The sequence below is a fragment of the Ovis aries genome, chromosome 4 (genome assembly GCF_016772045.2).
Source record: "Ovis aries strain OAR_USU_Benz2616 breed Rambouillet chromosome 4, ARS-UI_Ramb_v3.0, whole genome shotgun sequence".
NCBI lineage: Eukaryota > Metazoa > Chordata > Mammalia > Artiodactyla > Bovidae > Ovis > Ovis aries.
Window position 1 is genome coordinate 61,756,683 of NC_056057.1, and position 24,969 is coordinate 61,781,651.

General features: G+C 41.5%; 1 protein-coding gene across 6 annotated transcripts in view; it reads left to right on the forward strand.

Moving 5' to 3' along the window:
- The window catches only part of ELMO1 (engulfment and cell motility 1), a 581,422-nt gene that overhangs the window by 295,092 nt on the left and 261,361 nt on the right, over nucleotides 1-24,969 (forward strand). The window lies entirely within an intron of this gene.

Below are 24,969 nucleotides of genomic sequence, written 5' to 3' on the forward strand. Positions count from 1 at the left end.
CTCACTCCAGTATTCTTGCCTGGAGAATCCTATGGACAGAGGAGCTGGCAGGCTACAGTCTGTAGGGTCGCAAAGAGTCAGACACAACTGAAGCAACTGCACACAGGCAAAGGAAGAGAAATCTCTTTCAATATTCATGTTCAACATCAACTCACTCAGGTTGACGCTGTCATTATTTCCATTTTGTGGATGGGGAAACTGATACACAGGCAGGATTACACCAGCTAAGGAAGAGGAGAGTGAAAAAGTTGACTTAAAGCTCAACATTTAGAAAACTAAGATCATGGTATCTGGTCCCATCACTTCATGGGAAATACATGGGAAACAGTGGAAACAGTGTCAGACTTAATTTTTCTGGGCTCCAAAATCACTGCAGATGGTGATTGCGGCCATGAAATTAAAAGACGCTTATTCCTTGGAAGGAAAGTTATAATCAACCTAGACAGCATAGTGAAAAGCAGAGACATTACTTTGCCAACAAGGGTCTGTCTAGTCAAGGCTATGGTTTTTCCAGTGGTCATGTATAGATGTGAGAGTTGGACTGTGAAGAACGCTGAGCACCGAAGAATTGATGCTTTTGAACTGTGGTGTTGGATAAGACTCTCGAGAGTCCCTTGGACTGCAAGGAGATCCAACCAGTTCATTCTAAAGGAGATCAGTCCTGGGTGTTCATTGGAAGGACTGATGCTAAAGCTGAAACTCCAGTACTTTGGCCACCTCATGCGAAGAGTTGACTCAACTGGAAAAGACTCTGATGCTGGGAGGGATTGGGGGCGGGAGGAGAAGGGGACGACAGAGGATGAGATGTCTGGATGGCATCACCAACTCGATGGACTCCGGGAGTTGGTGATGGACAGGGAGGCCTGGCGTGCTGCAGTTCATGAGGTCGCAAAGAGTCGGCCATGACTGAGCGACTGAACTGAACTGAACTGAAGGAAGTGCTTGTGCTAGAGCTGAGTTTAACGCTGAAGAGTTTGCTTCCATACTTCGTGTCCATACCCTGTGCCTTTTAGGGGTCATAGATTCATATAGAGTTTGCAACTGCAAATCAAGTAAGTTCTAAGGAGTTATTTTGCTCACCTGACACAGTATTTTTCATGAAAAGAGAATTTAAATTGCCTGTGGCAGGGCCTGCACTCTCTGTCCAAAAGAATTGCGAGCTCCAGGACTCCCTGTTACATTCTGTTTGGCTGCTTTATGAATTCTAGTTGTCTGCCTGCTACCTGAGGGACCTGGCTTAGTGGCCGTGATATTGGCGACCTTTGTGAATTTCTGGGTGCACTGTCATCACACAATGGATGCTCAACATCTCTTACTTGACTTTTTCTTTTCCTGGTGCATAAAGTTATACTTGGTTACTGTCCCGTCTCCTGGGGGCTTCATATTTCTGCGCTGAATGTTGTCTTTCCAGCCTTGTCAGCTCCTGGAGAGCAGGTGCTTCATCCTGTATTCGGTATTTGTTCTCTTGCTGAGAATAAAGGACTTTAATTTCAACCTCCCAAGAGTAGAGGAAAAGATTAGGCATGCTTCTCAAATTCTCTGGTTGTAAATATTAAAGAAAAAAAGTCATCAGATATGATTATAAATACATGAGCCCAGTGTCTGGGGGCTTTCCGCACAGTCAGCCCTCTGGCTGTGTGTCAGACCATGCAATGGAATTCTTGCTGCCCACAGCCTGCACATAAAGGGGCACAGAAACCGAGTATCCCTCATGCACTAACGGGGTGCTGATGGAGGCAATGATGAGCCTTTAAAATAAATTAAGGAACTTTTAACATTTCAAGGGGAAAATTGGCAGTTTCCCAAGTGGCATAATTACAAGACAGTGTGTAATGTGTAATTAAACTTAACTATGAAGTAAATGATTGGAATAAAGCTTGGTGGCACATCATTTTTTTTTTGTTGTTCCCCTAGTGCTGACAGATCCCTCCCTCCCCTTGTCCCTGAAACGGCTTTACAGCAGCAATTGCTCCTAATTTTTTTTAATGAAATTATATGTTGCCAGTTAAACACAGAGTTTTCATGTAAAGGAACCTTTTTTATTAGGGTGATATTTTCTTTCTAGGTGATCTGGGGCACAGAATCCATAGGATAACAAGGACCTCAAGGCAAAGCCTTGCTGGGACTTTAATCTTTGTCTAATTATTCATTTAAATACTTTAGTCTTTACTTTTTATTTTGACTCTTTCTTTGACCGAGGTCTGCAGCCTGAAGGCTTATTTTTGTGTATAGTTTTTTCATGTTTTAAAAATAGTGGCATTAATTTCATTGATTGTGAATAACCAAGCTGTTACTGCCAAACAATCAGGACCCCTTGAGAGTGTGAATGTATGTGATTAGACTTACTAATTGCTCTGGAAAGCAGAATTTCTGACTTCCAAATCCAGTGATTTGAATGGAATACTTCAGGCCTCAGGATGAGATCATTGTTCAGCACGAGCTTGGTTTTATCTCAAACAACCCGTCATCTTAGGAGTGAAGGCAGGTTCCACATGCGTGAGCAATTGCTAGATAGAGCAGTGCATCTGCCCTGAGTTCTCAGCACCTGGGTTCTTTCGGTACCTACTTCAGTAACTGGGATCTGAAGCAGGTCTAAACCCGGTAGTTACTTGTTCCGTTAAGCTGGGTATTAGGTTTGGAACTTTTTACTTAGCTATATCTAAAGGGTTTTTGTTGTTGTTGTTGTTGTTGTTTTTAAACTGTAAAACATAGTGGGATTTTAAAACACAAGGATGGATTGCTTGATAAAAAAAAATGCAACCAACCAATAGAAAGAACTCTATGCAGTTGACACAGTACAAACGAGGCCCGGTGTGAATTGCAAGGTTAGAAACTGCAGGCAGCCTCATGTGTGGATGACGCTGTGCTCATTAGGGTATCAGCTAAACCCTTAGTCAACAGGGGCTGTCCTGGGTCTATCCTTAGACCCAGTCATGTCTTCTCATTCCTTCTCCACATCCATTCTTTCTCAGTTCACATTGTCCATTGTTTGTCTCGTTATTCTAGTTAAACAAATACATTTTTATTGAGTACCTGCTCTGTGACAGGTTGTCTCCTTTCTGCTGTCATCAGCTAAGTTCCCCTTTTAATTATGCACTTTCTACCTTCATTGTGGAGGGCTGAGTAGCTGCTGTGCTGGGGGTATGGTGTGGCTGCTCCTCTTTCTGCTGTAATTGCTGTGCCATGCTATAAAGTTCCAAGAGCTGCTATTCACTTTTGCCTGTCCCTTTAAGAGGTGAAAAGTAAGTGGAAAGTGTTATAGGCCTCTTTAGCTCTTTAAGTTATTTTTAAATAATGGACATTATTTTTAGATCGGTTTTAGGTTAACAGAAAAATTAAGCAGCAAGTACCAAGAGTTTCCATATATTACCACTTCAGTCCCTCTCCCACACAGTCTCTCATGTTTTTAACATCTTGCTAATTAATGTGGCACTTTGTTGGATTTAATGAAGCCAATATACTACTGTCTTGCTATAATTGACTATTAGTTCCAGGATTTTTTTTTTTTTTTTGTCCTTTGAAAGATTGTAGATAAATAATCATGTGCACCAACAGTTTTATTTCTTCTTTCTCAATCCGTGTACTTTTCATATCCTTTTCTTATCTTATTGCATTAGCTAGGATTTCCAATAAGATGTTGAATAAGTCAGAAGGAATATCCAGCCTTAATCCTGATGTTAGGGGGAAAGAGTTAAGTTTTTTTACCGTTAAGGATGTTGTTAGCTGTAGAGTTTTTATAGATGTTCTTTATCAAGTTGATGAAGTTCCCCTTGGTTATTAGTTTGCTAGGACTGCCATAACAAAACATGCGGTGGCTCAGACAATAGAAACATATCCTTTAACAATTCTGGAGGCTGGAGTTCTGAGGTCAAGGTGCCAGTGGGTTGGTTCCTCTTGAGGCTTCTTTCCTTGGTTTGCAGACAGGGGACTTCTTACTATGTCCTCCTGTGGCCATTCTGCTGTGTACTCACATCCCTGGTGTCTCTCTCTCTTCTTCTTATAAGGACCTCAGTTGTATTGGATTTGAGCCCCATGCAACTGGCCTCATTTTCTTGCTGCTTTAAAAGCTTTATCTCCCAATATAATCACATTTTGGAGGACCGAGGGTTAGACCTTTAGCGTACACACTGGGGTAGGGAGAGATACTGTTCAGTTCATAGCATTCTGTCTACTTTGTACATTCCAGGTGCATTCCAATCTCTGGGTCTGGAACAGGCATACCTCATTTTATTGCTCTTTGCAGATATTGGTGGCATTATTTTTTTAACTAATTGAATGTTTGAGGCAACTCTCTGTCAAACAAGTCTATCAATATTTTTCTAATAGCATCTGTTCCTTTTGTGTCTCTTTGGTAATTCTTGTAATACTTCAGACTTTACAAGGTTTTTCATCGTTATCGTATTTTATAATATATAATATGTGATCAGTCATCTTAGATGTTACTATTGTAATAGTTTAGGGTTGCATGAACCATGGCTGTATAAGATGACAAACTTCAGTAATAAATGCTATATGTTTCCGGACTGAAGTTGGCCAGTTAATAACCCTACAATGGCCTGTAAATGTTCAGGAGAAAGAAGTGTTACATGTCTCTCAGTTTAAATCAAAAGCTAAAAATAATTAAGCTTAGTTAGGAAGATATATTGAAAGCTGTTGTTGTTCAATTGCATATCTGACTCTTTGTGACCCCATGAACTGCAACACGCCGGGCTTCCCTGTCCTTCACTATCTCCCACAGTTTGCTTAGATTCATGTTCATTGAATCCGTGATACTATCTAACCATCTCATCTTCTGCTGCCCTCTTCTCCTTTTGCCTTCAATCTTTCCCTGCATCAGGGTCTTTTCAAATGAGTAGGCTCTTCACATTCAGATGGCCAAAGTATTGGAACTTCAGCTTCAGCATCAGTCCTTCCAATGAGTATTCAGGGTTGATATCCTATAGGATTGACTGGCTTGATCTCCTTGTAGTCCAAGGAACTCTCAAGAGTCTTCTCCAGCACCGCTATTCAAAGGCAGATAGGCCAAAAGCTATGCCTCTTGAACAAGTTAGTCAAGCTGTGAATGCAGAGGAAAACTTTTTGAAGGAAATTAAAGGTGCTACTCCCATTAACACATGGATCATAACAAAGCTAGACAGACTTATTGCTGATATGGGAAAAGTTTTAGTGGTCTGGATAGAAGATCAAACAAGCCACAACATTCCCTTTAAGACAAAGACTAATTCAGAGCAAGGCTCTAACTTTCTTCAATTCTGTAGGCTGAGAGAGGTGAGGAAGCTGCAGAAGAAAGGTTTGAAACTAGCAAAAGTTGGTTCATGAGGTTTAAGGAAAGAAGTCATCTCCATCAAAATGCAAGGGTAAGCACAAGTGCTGATGTAGAAGCTGCAGCAAGTTATCCAGAAGATCTAGCTAAGACAGTGAATGAAGGTGACTATACCAAACAAGAGATTTTTGATGAAGACAAAATAGGCTTCTGTTGGAAGAAGATGCCATCTAGGACTTTCATAGCTAAAGAGGGGAAATCAAGTTTCAAAGAATGCTCTTTTTAGGTGCTAATGCCGCTGGTGACTTGATGAAAATGCTCATTTACCATTCTGAAAATCCGAGGGCCCTGAAGAATTCGTAATACTAAGTCTCCTATGCCTGTACTCTATTAGTGGAACAACAAAGCCTGTATTGCAGCTTGTTTGTTTACAGCATGATTTCCTGAATATTTTAAGCTTGTGTTGACACCTGCTGCCCAGAAAAGAAAATTTCATTTCAAAATTATACTGGTCATTGACAATTGACCTAAGAGCTGTGGTGGAGAGTAATGTTTTCATGCCTGCTAACACACCACCCATTCTGCAGCCCATGGATTAAGGAGTAATTTCCATTTTCAAGTCTTATCATTTAAGAAATACATCACATGAGGCTATAGTTGCCATAGACAGTGACTCCTCTGTTGTTATCTCTAAATTGAAAATTTTCTGGAAAGGATTTGCCATTCTGGATGCCATAAGGAAGGTTTGTGATTCATGGGAAGAGGTCAAAATATCAACATTGACAGCAGTTTGGAAGAAGCTGATTCCAGCTCTCATGGATGACTTTCAGGAGTTCAAGAGTTCAGTGGAGGAAATAACAACAGATGTGGTGGAAATAGGAAGAGAACCAGAATCAGAAGAGGAGTCTGAAGATGTGGCTGAACTGCTGCAGTCTCATAATAAACCTTTAAGAGACAAAATCCTTATGGATGAGCAAAGAAAGTGGCTTCTTAAGGTGGAATCCTTTGCTGGTGGAGATGCTGTGAAGGTTGCCGAAATGACAACAAAGTGTTTAGAATATCATATAAACTTAGAATAAAGCAGTGGCATGGTTTGAGAGAACTGACTCCAATTTTGAAAGAAGTTCTACTGTGGGTAAATGCTATCAAACAGCACTGCATGCTACCGAAGAATTATTTATGAAAGGAGGAGTCAATCAATGGGGTCGACTTCATTGTTGTTTTAAGAAATTGCCACAGCTACCCCAGCCTTCAGTAACACCACACTGGTCAGTCAGCACTCATCAATATCTAGGCAAGAACCCCAAGAGCAAAAAGATTATGACTTGCTGAAGGCTCAGTTGCTGGTCAGAATTTGTTAGCAATCAAATATATTTTTTAATTAAGATATGTACATTTTTTTTAGACACAATGCTATTGAGCACTTAATAGAGTATGGTATAGTGTAAACAACTTTCATATGCACTGGAAAAGCACAAGTTTGTGTGACTAGCTTTATTTTGGTTTTTGCTTTATTGCAGTGGTTTGGAACCAAATCTTTAATATCTGTGAGGGTTGTCTGTACTTGCTGCTTCCTCTCCAGGGAATCTGCTCCCCTTTTAGCCATGTACCTTGGCTCTCACTTCCTCTAGATTCAGGGTGGCCTCTTCTCACCACCAAATATAAGATTGTAATTTCATCCTTTTTTCCCCATCCACCTTACCTCCTTTGTCTTACTCCAAATGTAATGCTGTTTACGTGCTCTACATCACTAATCTGTTAAGTGGGTGTCTGAATCAAGTGGGTGCTTATGTTCTGCCTCCTGGCCAGATCGCCAGTCACCCCAAGGTAAGAAGCCACAGAGATGGATTTTTATCTGGAATATGCTAACTGCAGCTGTCCTTCTGTCCTTTGTCCATTCTGGAATAGAAATCAAATTAGCAGTTATACAGGTATGCCCCAAGATGGCCTTGCCTCAGATATGCTGATGCTTATACTTGGGTGAATCACTGCTGACTTTCATTTTTAAATTGTATTCACGTGACTAGAGTCTAGCCAGTATCAGCAGCCTGACTGCCGAATCAGAAAGCATTTTGTGTTGGTATAATAGAATTTAGATGGTAGTGTTCCTGAATGTCCCATTGTCTTCAGTAAAAATAGCTTTCCCCTTAGGAACTGTGCAGCACACCTGGTACACCCAGAAGTGTTTGACATTGTCAGGTAGCTTTAATTTTTATCTAAATTTTATCAATTTTTCCTTTGTCTTGAGGAAGAAGACTAAGATTCCAAAATTTAGTATAAATCGTAGACAATATTTTTCTTGTATTTGATAAAGTAGCTGAAGCACTATTAGTAACAGATATAACAGCCTTAACAGCTTAATTTCTCTCTGATTTATTGAATGCTATTCTGTAAGTAAGTACAAGGGTCCTTATACTTGGAGGCTTTTAGAAGACACAGATATATGTCATACATACCTGTCCATAAACTTGTGATTACCAAGATCAGGGAAGTCAGTTGGCTGCACCTTCATTTCTTGAATGGTGGTGTTTCTGTGCCACAGGGCTCTTGCACATGCCGTTCCCATTGTCTTAGCCCCACTTTTCTCTGCCCATACTTCCTTGCCCACATAACTCTCATTCTTTAGTACTTCGTCCTGAAGGCTCCTCTTTTATTGATTTTCTTTCCTTGTTACTTCCTATACAGCACTGACTCAATTTGGAATTCTATAATTACATGTTTTATTATTTAATCATCATTTCTCTCAAATAAGACATTTTTGAGCAGGGACCTTTTTCCCCTAGGAACCTATTGTCAGCAAAGCTGAGGAACTGACCAAAGGTGATTCTGGGCAGGAAGAGAGAGGCGCCTGAGTGATGTGAGACTTTGTTTGTACTAGAATGCCTTAGAAGTGGAAAGAGGAGGAATGAAGCTTCTCTGAATCCAGAATTTTCTTAATTGCATTTGGTAATTTGTACTTGGGCTTCCCTGGTGGTTCAGATGGTAAAGAATTTGCCTGCAATGCAAGAGACCTGGGTTCAATCCCTGGGTTGGGAAGATCCCCTGGAGAAAAAATGGCAACCCACTCCAGGATTCTTGCCTGGAGGGTTCGGTGGACAGAGGAGCCTGATGGGCTATAGTCCATAGGATCGCGAAGAGAAGGACACAACTGAGCAAACTTCCATAGGCATTCTTCCCTCGAGAGCCTACAAGGGAACCCCACTTCCTACTCTCGTCACCATCGTACCCCATGAAAGGTGCAGCTTTGTAGGACTCAGGAGTGGCTGCTGCCATGGCTGGGGAGGCAGCCTGGAGCTGTGGGGTAGTTGGGACAGGTTGGTGCTTACTATTCACTTCTTTTTCCTGCTGGGAAAAATGTCAAGGACATATAGATTTTCCTTTTCCATCCTAGGTTCAGATGGGCCCTATGAATGATTTTTTAAGACTATATTTTTTTAGCACAGTTTAAGGTTCATAGAAAAATTGAGGGGATGGTACAATGATGTCCCATGTATATCCTGCCCCCACACATGCACAGCCTCCCCCACTAACAACATCCGTATCAGAGTGGTACTTGTTCCAGTTGATGAACCTGCACTGATGCATCGTGATCACTCAAAGTCCATAGTTTCCATACAGTTCACGCTTGTTGTACATTCTGTGGGTCTGGACAAATGTATAGGGACATGTATCCATCACTATGGTATTATATAGAGTATTTGCACTGCCTTAAACATTATCTGTGCTTTGCCTCTCTTTTCCCTCACTGCCCTCATTCTCCCCTGGCAAGAATTTATCTTTTCACTGTCTCTATAGTTTTATCTTTCCTAGAATGTCACGTAATTGAAATCGTGAAAATCATGACTTTATCAGATTGGCTCCTCTCACTTAGTAATATGCATTTAAGTTTCTTTCATGGCTTTTCATGTCTTGATAGCTCATTTCTTTTCAGCAGTGAATAGTATTCTGTCATCTGGATATATTGCAGTTCATTTATCCCTTCACCTACTCTAAGACATCTCAGTTGCTTCCAAGTTTTGGCAATTAAGAACAAAGCTGCAGTAAACATCTATGGAAAGGCTTTTGTATGAAGATAAGTTTTCAGCTCCTTCAGATAAATATCAAAGAATGTGGTCACTGGACAGAATAATATGAGTATGTTTAGTTTTATTTTAAAAATCACCAAACGCTCTTTCAAAGTGGCTGTACTGTTTTGCATTTTCACTAGCCGTGTGTAAGAGTTCCTATTGCTCCACATCCTCACTAGCATTTGGTTTTGTCAGTATTCTGGATTTTGGTGGTGAAATGATTTTAATGGTAATTCTCTCCCATTGCTTTGGGGAGTATAAAGAGATACAAGCTTCCTGGATGGTGGTTTATAAATATATCAATAAAATACATTTTAAGCAAACAAGCTCTTTTGACTTAATTCCTTTTCTAGTAATGGACTTGAAGTGAAAAGTTAGTGAAAGTGTTAATTGCTCAGTCATGTCCAACTCATTGCGACTCCATGTACCATAGCCTGCCAGGTTCCCTCTGTCCATAGGATTTCCCAGGCAAGAATACTGAAGGTGATTGCCATTCTCTTCTCCAGGGGATCTTCCCCACCCAGGGATCAAACCTGTGCCTCTTGCCTTGCGGGAAGATTCTTTACCATCTCAACACCAGGAAAACTCTACAGGAAATAATTTCATAAGTAAGCAAAACAATTGCTGTGCAAGATGTTTATCATTAGCTTCAAATAACATGCAGTTTAGAGGACCTTTGGTTAGCAGGAGGTGTCTGCGCACAAGAGTGTGAGTGAAGGAACAGAACCTGGCACCCCTGTAAATGCAAATACAGCCAGGCAGCTGCATTTCTTTGCCTTGGCAGCTTTAAGTGCATTAAGAGCTGTGTCATTTTTTTTTTTTAAAGAAAGGATTTTGAAATGAGGGGAAAAATAGTCTTTTGGGGGCTATAACAACTGGGAGGTCATTTATCTCCCTAATACTTACACACTTAACACTGTCATGTAAGCTTATTGGAAACAAGAGTGGCCACCTTCTCTTTGGTCCCCACATGTACCTCAGGTGGCACAAGAGGAGCTTGGTTCATTCCAAAGGGCAGCTTGGGGCTAGTCAAGTTTGCTTCCTGGGAAAATCACAAGCATTCATTGCTTTAGCCTGCAATACTGTCTTCCCCTCTCCACCCATATCTTCAGCAATCTTTGTCAATTGTAGAGTAATTAGAAGAAATATCCCTATTAATCTTGCTATACAGGAATCCTTTGAGTCTTTTTTTCCCCATTTTTTATGTTTTACCTGAAAGCATCATAAAAAATTGGGTGTCCCTCACTGCTCAGTAGTAAAGAATCCATCTGTCAGTGCAGGAGATACAGATTCAATCCCTGGATTGGGAAGATCTCCTGGAGAAGGAAATGGCAACATACTCCAGTATTCTTGCCTGGGAAATCCTATTCAGCCTGGCAGACTACAGTCCATGGGGTTGCAAAGAGTCAGACACAACTTAGCAACTAACAACAGCAAATCATAAAATTAACTTAGGGATAGGCTCATCATTAGGCAAGTAAATTGGGGTTTGTATGGAAGGACTGTTTCCAGGAACAGGGGACTTAGAATCAGAGCTGGTGCCCAATGTGCACAAGAGAGAAGGAACCTATGGGAGCATCACTACCTAGGAAACAGGAGTAGGCTTCTCTTTCACGACTTCAACTTGGGATGCTGGACTTGAAGGCCTTGGAATGTTGCTCCTCCCCTGCCCCAATCACCTAAACCCAAAAGGGGAGATTCTGTGCCACTCCTTCATGGTAACAGGAGGGTGAGAAGTAGAGCCTGGTGGGTATGTGGAGGGCGTATTCCTTTGCTATGGAAGCTGGTTCCCAGACACATCACAGACATTTTTTTTCTGCTGGTTTTCATTCTCAGCATTTATAGGAAGCGTTTATAGCAAATACTTGCCAAGTGTTTTCCGTAAACATCCAACTAAGGACATTTTTCACACATTCCAATGCTCTGTAAATGTTTGTTTTCACAATGCACAAAGAAGGTGAGTACACAGTTTCCCTGAGCAGACCTTTGAAATGTGGGCTTTGGTCCAGAGAGAATTCCCTTCTGAGTTTGTCCTTCATCTGGCCATGTTGTCCATGTACAAGCAGTAGTTTCTCAAGAGAATTTCTAAATGAAGTTTCCCCCTCTGCTTGGATTCCTAGCTGCATGGCTGGATGGCAAGTAACTTCTGGGTCCTGAGTACCCCCATGATGAAGAAAGGAGTGAGGTCCGAGGTTGCTGGGAGCATACAGAAGTCGTTGCTTCTGAAATAGGATGGGGAATTTGGGTGACGGGATAAGAAGATGATTAGAACTCAGGATGCATGTGAATGTACAGAAATAATAGATTATGGAAACTCCCATGTTCAATTCTCACCAGCTAGTGGTCACCATAAAGGATGGTGATGGACTCTCAGTGGGCCTGGCTGGAGTTGTACCCTATACTATTCATTCACTTGTTTGATAATTGTTCATTAATGAGCACTAGTCTTTGGAAGGACTGATGCTGAAGCTGAAATTCCAATACTTTGGCCACCTCATGAGAAGAGTGGACTCATTGGAAAAGACTCTGATGCTGGGAGGGACTGGGGGCAGGAGGAGAAGGGGACGACAGAGGATGAGATGGCTGGATGGCATCACCAATTCAATGGACATGAGTCTGAGTGAACTCCGGGAGTTGGTGATGGACAGGGAGGCCTGGCGTGCTGCAGTTCATGGGGTCGCAAAGAGTCAGACACGACTGAGCAACTGAACTGAACTGAGTGTTATGTATGATTCTGCTGCAATGTGGGAGATCCACATGTGACTAACATGTGGTTTCTGACCTTAAAGGCTCAGCCCCATTAGAGGAAATAAGGCATATATGAAAAGTGAGAGTGAAAGTCGCTCAGTCAGGTCCGATTCTTAGCAACCCCATGGACTGTAGCCCTCTAGGCTCCTCTGCCCATGGAATTCTCCAGGCCAGAATATTGGAGTGGGTTGCCATTCTCTTCTCCAGGGGATCTTCCCAATCCAGGAATCGAATCCAAGTCTCACCCATGATAGGTGGATTCTTTACCCATTGAGCCACATTTGGAGCAGGAAGTGAGAAGTGCAGTGAGAAATGAGGTAAATTCCTCACAGATAAAGGGATGAGGTTTTAGACAAAGGAATTGCATAAGATTTTATGGAGAAAGTAGCACTGGCTTGGGTCCAAAGGAGGACAATTTAGACAGGCACAGGAGGAGAGGGGGCGGCAGGGAGGTGTCAGGGGAAGCAGCTCTGGACTGCGGGGAACCCGCATCTGGACCTACTTCTAAAGAAGGGCTGTCTCCTAGCAGAGACCTCTCATTCGGCAGAAGTAGCCAAAGCTTGGGATGCGTATGTAGAATCAGATACAACGAGATGAATTGCACCTAAAAAGCTAGATTTAATAGCAGATAGATTTTCTTTTCACATGCCTTTAACTTGAAGTAAAACAATGTATGACCTAATTTAATTAGATTTCAATAAATAATTTTTCCATTGCAGCTAACTTAATATGTATATAATTGGAAAATTGACCCTCTTTTCTGTTTGAAAATGTTTCTGCAAAGGCCGATTTATTAGTCTTCCTCACCTTTCCATCCCTTCATGTCCATACTTCCAAAACAGAGTGAATTTATAAATCTGTAAGCCAAGTGAGAAAACAGGTGTGATCTATTTCATCACTAGCTCTCCTGAAATGTGTTTGTTTAGTAAAGCAAGTTATATCCAAATACATTTCAGACAAATATATGTGGAGTGTAACATAGCTTTAAGACTGCAATAACTGTTAAGACAGTGGTGACAATTTCTCAGTAAGAAATCAGGCTTGAGAAATGTCAAGCCTAATTTTTCATCTAAAAGTGACTGTCAGACAATGCCAAACATCTTGGTGTCTTTGTATTCCACTGAAGGAGACAGGAGGCATTTGTATTCAGTAATGCAACGCTGAGTGAGTCAAAATTCTGCCTTTTGTTCATGTGATTTATTGCTAATATTGCCCAAGATACAGAGGGGCTTCTCTGCCTTCATCCGGCATCCATTTCCCAGTTGTAATTAATCTTTATTACATTCCATAGCTCACCTCTGGTTTGGAATGTTAAAGAGATGCCTCAGAATAGTCTGGAATCAGTTTCTTCTCCTTCAAGTTTCACCCTCTTGATGAAGCTAAGCCTGCCTGCCCACTGCTTCTCATATGCACCTTCATCCCAGAAAGTCCTATTTCTGTGTAAAAAAATGCAAACAATATAGAAGGACACAAAAGAGGTACATAGCAAGTGAATATCTGCCCTACAAGTGAATATCTGACCTGCCATCCTTTTGTGTCTTCCAAATAGATTACAAGTCCCTAAAAAAGGTATTTTATTCATGTGTATATTTTTAGCATCTAGCAAGTTACTTAGCAATAATCAATGCTTAAAGAAATGCTTGTTGGATGAATCAGTCAGTCAAAGGGTATGAGGGAGAGTGGGGCTAAAATTCAGATGATACATTTGGGGAAGTACTTTGCTTTTCAAAATGTGATCTTTGGACCCAGCATCATCAGCATCTTCTGGGAACTGGTTAACAATGCAGGACCTCAGGCTTACCCTAGACTGCTGGATCAGAATCTGTATTTTAACAAGATCTTCAGGTGAGCAGTGAGTGCTTGGAAGTTTGAGCCAACCTACAGTTGTCCTCTGTTTATCTGCAATATAATTTAAAATGTGAGCTTTCACAAATAAATGCAAGGAAAGCTATGTGATTTGCATTTACGCCATATGCAACGGAGCCCTTATTCATCAGTGTATACTGGGGGCTTTGTAAGGCCTTCATGTTTCACTCCCTTGAGTGTGGCTGTTTTTGGGTGTCCTGTAGGACTGTCATCCTGAGCCATTTTGGATCTCCTTTAGTGCCCATATCTGGTCAGTCCTAAGCCCCAGTTTGGAGACGGACACATTTCATGTCACCCAAGAAACCGTTTAAACTGCAGTGTAGAAATCATACCTTGCTGGCATATCACATTTTAACTATTGCTCAAAGTCTGAGGTGTGGTTTCCTTATGTGTAACATGTCCTGCTTTGATGGCTTATGAAGACTAAAGGAGTTAAGACGCTTAACAGTTTGCACATAGTAATCAGTCCATATATATTCACTCTTTTTTTCCCTCCACTGAGGCAAAATTCACATAACATAAAATTAACAATTTCAGAGTGAACTTTTAAGTGATATTTGGTATATTCACTATGTTATGCAGACATCACCTCTGTCTGGTTTTAAGACATAAATTATCCTCACCCTGAAAGGAAACCATATACCCATTAAGTAGTTGTTCCCCATTCTCCTTCCCCCCAGCCCCTGGCCACTACCAACTGCATTCTCTTTCTATGGGTTTTATTTCACTCTTATTAATAAAATTTTTATCAGTCACAGAAAATAAAAAACAAAAAAATCAGATTTTTAAATTTCTTCTTCTTTCTACTCTCATTGCTTTTCACATCCTTAAAAACAGGAGGTTTGCTAATGATGGAAACTGGAAGGAGAGACGTGGTATAACTTTAAAAACAGTGGTTCATAAAATGTGGTCCCAAATTAGCAGCATCCACATTGCCTAGGAACTTGTTAGAAAATGTAGATTCTTGGGTTTGCCCCAGAAGAGCTGAATCATAACTCTGAGGGTGGGGCCCAGCAATCTGAGTTTTAATAAGCTTCCAGATGATTCTAATGCCTGCTTCAGTTAGAGAACCACTGCTTTAAATAAACCAGATATTGCCTCTCCAGGCGTCTATGGGTCACGACACTTGCCTTCACACCTTTACCATCCTTGGGCCCAGGAACACATGTACTGGCCTAGGAGAGGTGGTCTTCCAACCTGGAGAGAGGAGATCTTCCAACCTGGTTTCTCTGATGCAGGCATCAGCTAGGGAATTTCCCCTGCTATCCTCTGGCCCCTGGAACAGTCAACAGAGCTGTTGCCTCAACTTCCTCTGGTGACAGTGGCATCATTGTGCAGGCACAGATGCAAACACAAGTCATCTCTGCTATTATTTAATCCTTTCCCCTCTTGGTGCTCCCTGACTTCATGTTTAAAGGGAGGACTTTTCAGCAGCATGTGGATGTGATTGCTTGCTGTGTTTCACACATCCTATTTTTGTTGCACTATATCAAAGTGCAGGCAGCATTTCTTTTTGGTTGATTAATGTTCCATTTGAGGTCTATTATGAACCTCCAGGCTTTAATTACTACACCATTACCCAGTCAATTCCTTGCCATTTTATATTTATGGCCTTTATTATGCCTCTGTATGTGCAATTGCCTAATTTTATTCTGGAAGAATTTCACCTCATTAACTGGGTTTTATACCATTCTTCTCATTTGTCCAGATTGTTATTTATCTCAGTTCCCTGTGTGTGCTTTCCACTTTGGTTTTTCACCAGTCTGACCCTTTGTACATACATTTTCTCCTTTTCCTGAGATGCATTGTTCTTTTGCTCTTGGAAACTGCTCCTTAAGTATTTGCAAACTCTTCTGCGGATGGTCTTTTCCTTGGTGATCTGTTACTCCCACTCCAACTCTGGTTGCTCCATTTGAATTGCTTGGTATCACTGGCCCTTCGGAAGGCCTAGAGGTCTGGCTTTTCAGCCCTGGGCATACCATGGACAGTGATCTCTAAAGGGCCATCTAAGGTTCAGGGAAGAAGTTGTTTTCTCTTTCTTAAAGACTATGCTGCTAAAAATAATTTTTAAATGAACTCTAAAATGCTTTGCTAACACTTCCTCCTTTAATCCCCCCAGTATCTCCAAAGAATTTAGAGTTTGGTTCACTTGCTTTTATATTTTCTTACATTCTATCCCATACCTGCTAAGTCAAACTCTGGGGGAGCAACCGAGCTGTCTGTGTTTAATAAGCCCCCAAATAATTCCGATGCTCACTCAAGTTTGAGAACTACCATTATAAAAAGATGCTGAAAGAACTTCAGGAAACCTATCTAAGTCAGAAATATTTATTCCACCCAAGTTCTTACTTTCCCAAAGAGCAAGATTAATAATTTCAATACCAGTTGTGACTGGTTTTTTGTTGTTTGATTTTTTTCAACATCTTTACCCTAGAGTTATGAGAATATTTCAGTAAGACAAGAGCTCATGCAATTACTATAATAATAGTAGATCAGTCGTCTCCCTCATTGAGTATTTGAGATGTCTCAGGCACTGAAATCTTTACCTCCACTTTCTGTTTTCATTTAATCTTTACAGCCCTTTGTGGGTGGGTATTCCTATTTCTGTTTTTGTGGGAGAAAACTGAGATTAAGAAAGTCATTATCAAGTCACCAAATCTATTAGAAGTAGATGCAGGGAAACCATACCTGTCTAGAGCCGCATTTTCTAGTCATTTGTTACCTTGTTAAGGACTTTCCTGATCAAAGCTGTATTATAATTATCTCACCCTCTCCTTTTTCAGTAAGAGTTGGTATCATGTGTTTCAGTAGGAATCAGTAACCAGCAATGTGTGCTTTAGTGTTAGACACCCTAAGTCCCTGAGCTGGGTCTGCTTATTTCTGTGTTACATGAACCCTGGGCAAATTATACCACATCTTTTTGCTTCAGTTTCTCCATCTGTAAAGTGGGACATGCAGTATTCCTGTCTCACAGTAGTACATGTGCCTTAAATGACATAATGTGAAATCATTCAGAACAAAGTCTGGGAAATAAAAGTTCTTGATAAATATTAGGTTCTGTTTCTCTTTTTCTCCCATCTTGTCTGTACCTTTAAAGCTATTTACTCTGGGGCTCACTATGCTTATCTGGAAGAAGTGGTTGGTGGTAGATTGGGTAGACTGACCGCCTGGGATTCTGATTTGCTCTGGTTTATTTTCCTGCTTAGCATACTTTCTATGGTTGTAATATTCCTTTGTTCTCTGCACACTTAAAATCATATTAGGGATTTGGTATGTCTGTTTAATTTTTAGGGACTTGCTCAGAATTCATGATCATGATTAAGGTCTTGTGCAGCTCATTTGAGGTAGCTCAGTGCTCTTTCTGGAGAAGGTAATGGCAACCCACTCCAGTACTCTTGCCTGGAAAATCCCATGGACAGAGGAGCCTGGTACACTGCAGTCCATGGAGTCGCTAAGAGTCGACTGAGACTTCACTTTCACTTTTCACTTTCATGCATTGGAGAAGGACATGGCAACCCACTCCAGTGTTCTTGCCTGGAGAATCCCGGGGACGGGGGAGCCTGGTGGGCTGCCGTCTATGGGGTTGCACTGAGTCGGACACGACCGAAGTGACTTAGCAGCAGTGCTCTTTCTAAAGCTTTCCCTCTGACTTTCTGGTAATAATTACCATTATCTTTGGTACAAAGGGAAATGTAGGAGGTGGCTCGCTCTTGTCTCCCAAATCTCTGTGGAATTAAGACCCCCCAGGGTGGCCTTACACGTTGATTCAGAAAATATCTGGATGTCGATGATGAGATCTAAGGGCTAACACTTCATTCTGGGGTGTTCCATGATTCTGTTACTAATGTAGAAGTACCGCTGTGTTGGGGGTGGGGGGGGGACTTGTTGATACAGTAAAGGTCTTTTTTTTTTAATTTATTGGTTTGACATGGGAGAAGATTGGCATTTTCTCTGGTGGGTGAAGAGACAAGTTTTTGCAGAGCTTGTGGGGTTGACAAGACTCCAAGGACAGGTTCCTATGGTGACTGTAACTGTTTGGTCTTGGGATTTTATGGCCCAAACTATCAGACTGTGACTTGTGTTTCGGGGTCCTTTCTCATTGTCTGTACTTGTATATGGAGAAGGCAATGGCAACCCACTCCAGTACTCTTGCCTGGAAAATCCCATGGACTCAGGAGCCTGGTAGGCTGCAGCCCATGGGGTCTCAAAGAGTCAGACACGACTGAGCAACTTCACTTTCACTTTTCCCTTTCATGCATTAGAGAAAGAAATGGCAACCCACTCCAGTGTTATTGCCTGGAGAATCCCAGGGACGGCAGAGCCTGGTGGGCTGCCATCTATGGGATCACACAGAGTCGGACACAACTGAAGTGATTTAGCAGCAGCAGCAGCAGTAGCAGTACTTGTATAACCTTGTGTATAACTTGTATAACCTCGTATATAATTTGTATAACCTCATATATAACTTGTATAACCCCGTGGAAGATGCCTGCTTGAATACAGGCACCTCGGACCTTCTATCTTGTATTTCTGGTGTAAGTAGGTTCACACACTGTCCTTGGTGTCCTGTGAGGAGACCTTGAGGCTTCCTGTGACACTCAGCTAAGTGGCGTGAACAAGAAGTGTCCACAGATGAGAGGAGATGGAGGAAGTCCCTGAGGCTTGCTCCAGGGCTGGCTACAGGGAAAGCAGAATGAACCGGACTCACCCCAGATGAGGCTCACTCATGAAAAGGTGGAGGAAAGTGTGCCAGGGACAATGTAAATGTCAGCATTGTGATGCTGAGGCTAAGGTGTAAGGGTGGTCCCAGGAGCCAGAGAAGGGCAGTTTACTAGAGTGTGGCTGGCCTTGTTCTCAGCTCTTAATAGTCACTCCCAAGCCAGAGAGGTTTCTCATCTGCACCAATGCAGAAGAAGAACTCAAAATGCATGAAAACAAAGCCTGTAGGGACACTCTGCACAAAGTCATTCACCCGAGTAATTGTTACTGACCCTCAGGGGATAAATGAGCCAAGAGAGAACCTTATACCTTTGTCTAGGAGGGGCTGGGATTTATAGACCCACTTCAGTGAGATAGAGGAAAATTGATCAAAGTTCCCTTAGCCTCTTGAGACATGAAATCCATTGAGTTTCATGGCAAAGTGTATGTGAAGGCAATTTGTAAGCTATAATGGGGCAGAAAGAGATTTGGAAATTGAAGACCTTAAAAATTGAGTTTCAGGAATGACCTAGGTATGCTCTAAGCAAGTCACCTCTTCCTGTTGTTTCAGCTTTCCTAAGAGAATAATAATAGTATCTGCCTCATTGATCTTATAGACTTGTTGGGGTCAGTGGATAGAATATATGTAAATATGCTCTGTAAACTTCAAGTATTTGATCAAATGTTTTATACTCAATATTGCATAAATATCCAGTGTTTTATAAAATATTCAGACACTTACAACTTCTTTTGCTGTATGAAATATTCTAAGGTAAGTGATAATAGCAAGTTTAAATATGTATTCCATCCACCGAGGTTTCTGTTACAGTTTGTTTGCTTTTAAAACCGAACAGTGAGGGGAAAAAATAAAGATGAAAAATATGCTTTGATATTTCCAGATAGAAGCCCAAGTATGTCAGATAAACATGGATAATACCAGAATGTTGAAATTGAAAACAGATATATTAGTGTATTAACTTAAAAGACTACTGTCTAGTCTAAGAATGATCTCTCACTATAGTAATATCTTATTAGTAACATTCATAATTTAGTGTTTTCTGAATATTTTTGTGACAATGTTGACCTTAAAGCCCATGCAGGTAACTAACTTGAAAGATTTGTGTCAGTCTTGTCTAAAAAAACCAGTAAAGAAGGAGAGTTTATTTTTCTTCAGGTGGGTAAATATGATAAGATGGATGGTACATTAAAAAGTGAAGAGCAGGATTTTTCCAAGCTGATTTACATATTGGTTACTTAAATTACTCCTTAATTTAGTGCCTGCTAATAAACAGTGCCTTGGAAATATTTTCAGAACATTTATTGGCTGCAGTAATTCCACCACGTGCAGTGTATTCAGATCACATCCTCATTAAATATTGATGGGCTCATGAAATGTTGACAGAATGTTAATGTGAAATGCCAGGGAACGTCCTCGGTGGGAGCTACAGGCTGCCTGAAAACCACCTGTCTCCTGTCTTTTCTTTCTGTTCTGTCTTCTGCTGTGTTTTCTCCCTTCATTTCCCCATCATCCACAGGTTCAGATTTGCTCCTTGATGGAGCTGTCTCAGATACAGATGTTTTCAAAGAAACATGAAAATTCACTGATAGATGGGAATATAGTTGTTCTTCCCTTCTGTGTTTCTTAACTGGAATTTCTGGTTAGAACCAGAAAACATTCACCTAAAAGGAAGAAGGTGATTCAGGCTCAGTTGAATGAGACTGTTCACATTCAGGCAGATTTCCAGAAAAGATCATGAACAGGGGCAGAGCCGCTCAAGGACTCCAGTGTTGGTCCTTTCTGCTTGGCAGGAAAAGGGATTTAGTTGGAGTTTATGATGAGCTTTCTGAGAGAAAAAGAATGTGTGTTGGCTAAGGAGACTGTAAGAAAGAATTTTTATGATAAATCTTAAGGACAGCAAAGGCTAGATTCATGCTGGTAGTCAATGCATAATTATTTATGTGAGCATGTGCTGCAAATATTCCATGGACAGAGGAGCCTGGAGGGCTATAGTCCATGGGGTTGCAAAGAGTCAGACGTGACTGAATGACTGAGCAAGCACGCACGTGCTGCAAACAGTTGACAAGTCCCACAAAATGGGATAGTTCATCAACTTCTTGGACAATCACAAGGGTGATAAAGCCACAATGACGAAGGCTTTGGAAACTGCCTCTGATGCTGCAGGTGGAACTGTTTCTGTTGTGATGAGGGTTAGGTATACCTGTGATGCTGGAAGGAACATGCTCAAATGGAAATGGTTGATTTGTTTGTGTGTACTGTCAGTGCGTGTGGTTATGTGTGTGTTTATTTATGTGTGCTATTGTCATAGTGTTTGTGAGGAAAACAATGGTTGCACGTTTGTTTTGAAATTCTACTCCGTTGGGTCTTTTTAATTAATTTATTTTTGAAGTGAACTAGTTTTAGTCTTTCTTGAATTGGTTACAATATTGCTTCTGTTTTATTTTTTTAATTTTTTTAATTTTTGGCTGGTGAAGCGTGTGGGATCTTAACTCCCCGACCAGGGGTCAAACCTGATCTGCCTCCGTTGGAAGGCATAATCTTAGCCACGGGACTGCCAGAGAAGTCCCTACTCCTTTGCTTTTAAACCATTCTCCATATCCTGTGCTGCCTCATGTTACTTTGCTATTTGGAACCCAGTTTGTGTAAATAAAACAGCACTTTCATTTACTTTTCCTTCTTCCCCCTTTTAATTTTCTCCTTTTTTCTTCTCTTCTTCCAAATAGTCTTCCTGTTATCTATCTTTCCTAAACACTTTCCGTATGGTTTTTTGTGTGTTCTCCTTGCCTTTTTTAATCACTTACTGTGTAATGAGTACACCCTTGCAGTCAGAGCTGAGCCACCTTCGTCTCTGCCAGGGATACTATAAGCCCTCCGCAAGGGCTGCACTTTTTTTCTTAGGCCCTACTATCCATTCTTTACACTTGTAGATCTTTCAAAACAAATCAGGCCATGTTGCTCACTTGTCTCAACCTCCAGGTTCAGTTCAGTTCAGTCGGTCAGTCGTGTCTGACTCTTTGCGACCCCATGAATCGCAGCACGCCAGGCCTCCTTGTCCATCACCATCTCCCGGAGTTCACTCAGACTCACGTCCATCGAGTCCGTGATGCCATCCAGCCGTCTCATCCTCGGTCGTCCCCTTCTCCTCCTGCCCCTAATCCCTCCCAGCATCAGAGTCTTTTCCAATGAGTCAACCCTTCGTATGAGGTGGCCAACGTACTGGAGCTTCAGCTTCAGCATCATTCCTTCCAAAGAAATCCCAGGGTTGATCTTCTTCAGAATGGACTGGTTGGATCTCCTTGCAGTCCAGGGGACCCTCAAGAGTCTTCTCCAACACCCCAGTTTAAAAGCATCAGTTCTTCGGCACTCTGCCTTCTTTACAGTCCAACTCTCACATCCATACATGACCACAGGAAAAACCATAGCCTTGACTAGATGGACCTTAGTCGGCAAAGTAATGTCTCTGCTTTTGAATATACTATCTAGGTTGGTCATAACTTTTCTTCCAAGGAGTAAGCGTCTTTTAATTTCATGGCTGCAATCACCATCTGCAGTGATTTTGGAGCCCCCAAAAATAAAGTCTGACACTGTTTCCACTGTTTCCCCATCTATTTCCCAAGAAGTGATGGGACCAGATGCCATGATCCTAGTTTTTTGAATGTTGAGCTTTAAGCCAACTTTTTCGCTCTCCTCTTTCACTTTCATCAAGAGGCTTTTTAGCTCCTCTTCACTTCCTGCCACAAGGGTGGTGTCATCTGCATATCTGAGGTTATTGATATTTCTCCCGGCAATTTGATTCCAGCTTGTGTTTCTTCCAGCCCAGCATTTCTCATGATGTACTCTGCATATAAATTAAATAAGCAGGGTGACAATATACAGCCTTGACGTCCTCCTTTTCCTATTTGGTACCAGTCTGTTGTTCCATGTCCAGTTCTAACTGTTGCTTCCTGACCTGCATACAGATTTCTCAAGAGGCAGGTCAGGTGGTCTGGTATTCCCATCGCTTTCAGAATTTTCCACAGTTTATTGTGATCCACACAGTCAAAGGCTTTGGCATAGTTGATAAAGCAGAAATAGATGTTTTTCTGGAACTCTCTTGCTTTTTCCATGATCCAGCGGATGTTGGCAATTTGATCTCTGGTTCCTCTGCCTTTTCTAAAACCAGCTTGAACATCAGGGAGTTCATGGTTCACGTATTGCTGAAGCCTGGCTTGGAGAGTTTTGAGCATTACTTTACTAGCATGTGAGATGAGTGCAATTGTGCGGTAGTTTGAGCATTCTTTTGCATTGCCTTTCTTTGGAATTGGAATGAAAACTGACCTTTTCCAGTCCTGTGGCCACTGCTGAGTTTTCCAAAGTTGCTGGCATATTGAGTGCAGCACTTTCCACAGCATCATCTTTCAGGATTTGAAATAGCTCAACTGGAATTCCATCGCCTCCACTAGCTTTGTTCGTAGTGATGCTTTCTAAGGCCCACTTGACTTCACATTCCAAGATGTCTGGCTCTAGATTAGTGATCACATCATCATGATTTATCTGGGTCGTGAAGATCTTTTTTGTACAGTTCTTCTTGTATTCTTGCCACCTCTTCTTAATATCTTCTGCTTCTGTTAGGTCCATACCATTTCTGTCCTTTATCGAGCCCATCTTTGCATGAAATGTTCCCTTGGTATCTCTGATTTTCTTGAAGAGATCTGTAGTCTTTCCCATTCTGTTCTTTTCCTCTATTTCTCCAGGTTAGCATCTCAGAATTTGAAAATGACACCCGCTGGAGCCCTGGGGCAGTGATTTTAGCCAACCTCTACGCCCTTTGGCTCTCTCTTCCCTGCTCAGGCTCCTGGAATCCTAATACTGCCCTGCACAGCTCCAGACCCCTCCACATCGTAGACCAGGCCACGTGAGGAGACTGTGTCTGAAACATACCCTGCTCAACTCGGCGGCTCTGTCCTTGAGCTCTGCCTGGACTATTCTTTCTCCTAGACCTTGACATGGCAAACTCTATTTCACCCCTGGATTCCTAATAGTCACCTGGTTATCTGTACTCTCCTCTCCAGGTCTTTCTTGTTACTCTTTACCACCTCAACCAGTTAATCTTTTTGGTAGCACTTGTTATAAACTATAGTTACCTCTTTTTCAAAAAAATATATCAATTTTTTAATTGATGGAAAATTGCTTTACAATTTTGTGTTGCTTTCTGCTGTAAAACAACACAGATCAGTCATGTGTGTGTGTGTGTGTGTGTGTGTGTGTGTGTGTGTATCCCTTCCCTCCCTCTACCCCCACCCCACACTTCTCTGCGCTAGGTCATCACAGAGCACCAGGCTGGGCTCCCTGTGTGATTTAGCAACTTCCCACTAATTATTTTATACATAATAGTGTATATATATATCAGTGCTATTCTCTCTATAATTGCCTCTTTTGTTTTGTCTGTCTGCCATGGTTAGAGTGGATGCTCCTATAGGTCAGAGCCCTGGTCTTGCTCTCAATTCTATGGGTCTAGGCATCTTTCTGGTAGACAATAGGTACTCAATTACTATTACTGATTGAATGAATGAAACACCATTTCTTTCACTGAAGAAGTTCATAGTCTGGGGGGAAAACCACATAAGTCACTGCATTGTGGTAAACACTTCTGGGAGACACCTACTGAGGGTCCTATAGCTTTTAAGGACATTCCAGACAACCCCACTGGGAAAGTTATAGGGTGCTTCAGAGATGAATAAGCTGATGATTCTTTTTGTCAACATATGAATTTGAAGTTTGGCAACCTTAATTTTTTTATTATTTTATTATTTTGTGTGCTTTAGAACAGTTGGCTGATAGCCCTTTATTCCTGAAGTAGAGTTTTCCCTTTTATGTTTTACTTTTGTTTGATGAATGTGCTAAATGGCTCCCTTAGTTATAGTAGGAATATTTCAAACCAGCTTAAGGAAAGAAGAGAATTTGTTAGATGGCACAAATAATTTTCAAAGGGAGGGCTGAGCAAATAAACCATAAATTTGGGGAGGTAGTTTTGCTCAGCACTCAAATGCTGCCACGGCCACCCCTGCCTCTGCTCTGTTTTCCCTTGCATTTTGACTTGCTTTTCTTTTTCTTTTTTTTCTTTCAGACTCACTTTCAGGTAGTTCCTACACTCATACCTCTTGGGGAATATAAGCATAGTTGGGCCAATTTTCCCCATTTTGGTGCTAAGTCTCAGGGAAGAACTCTGGATGGTCCATTTTTGTGTCACATGTCCATTGGTGTGCTTGGTCAACTAATGCCGGGGTGAGCTCTTGTAAGAACATGGAAACTCCTGTGGGAAATATGTG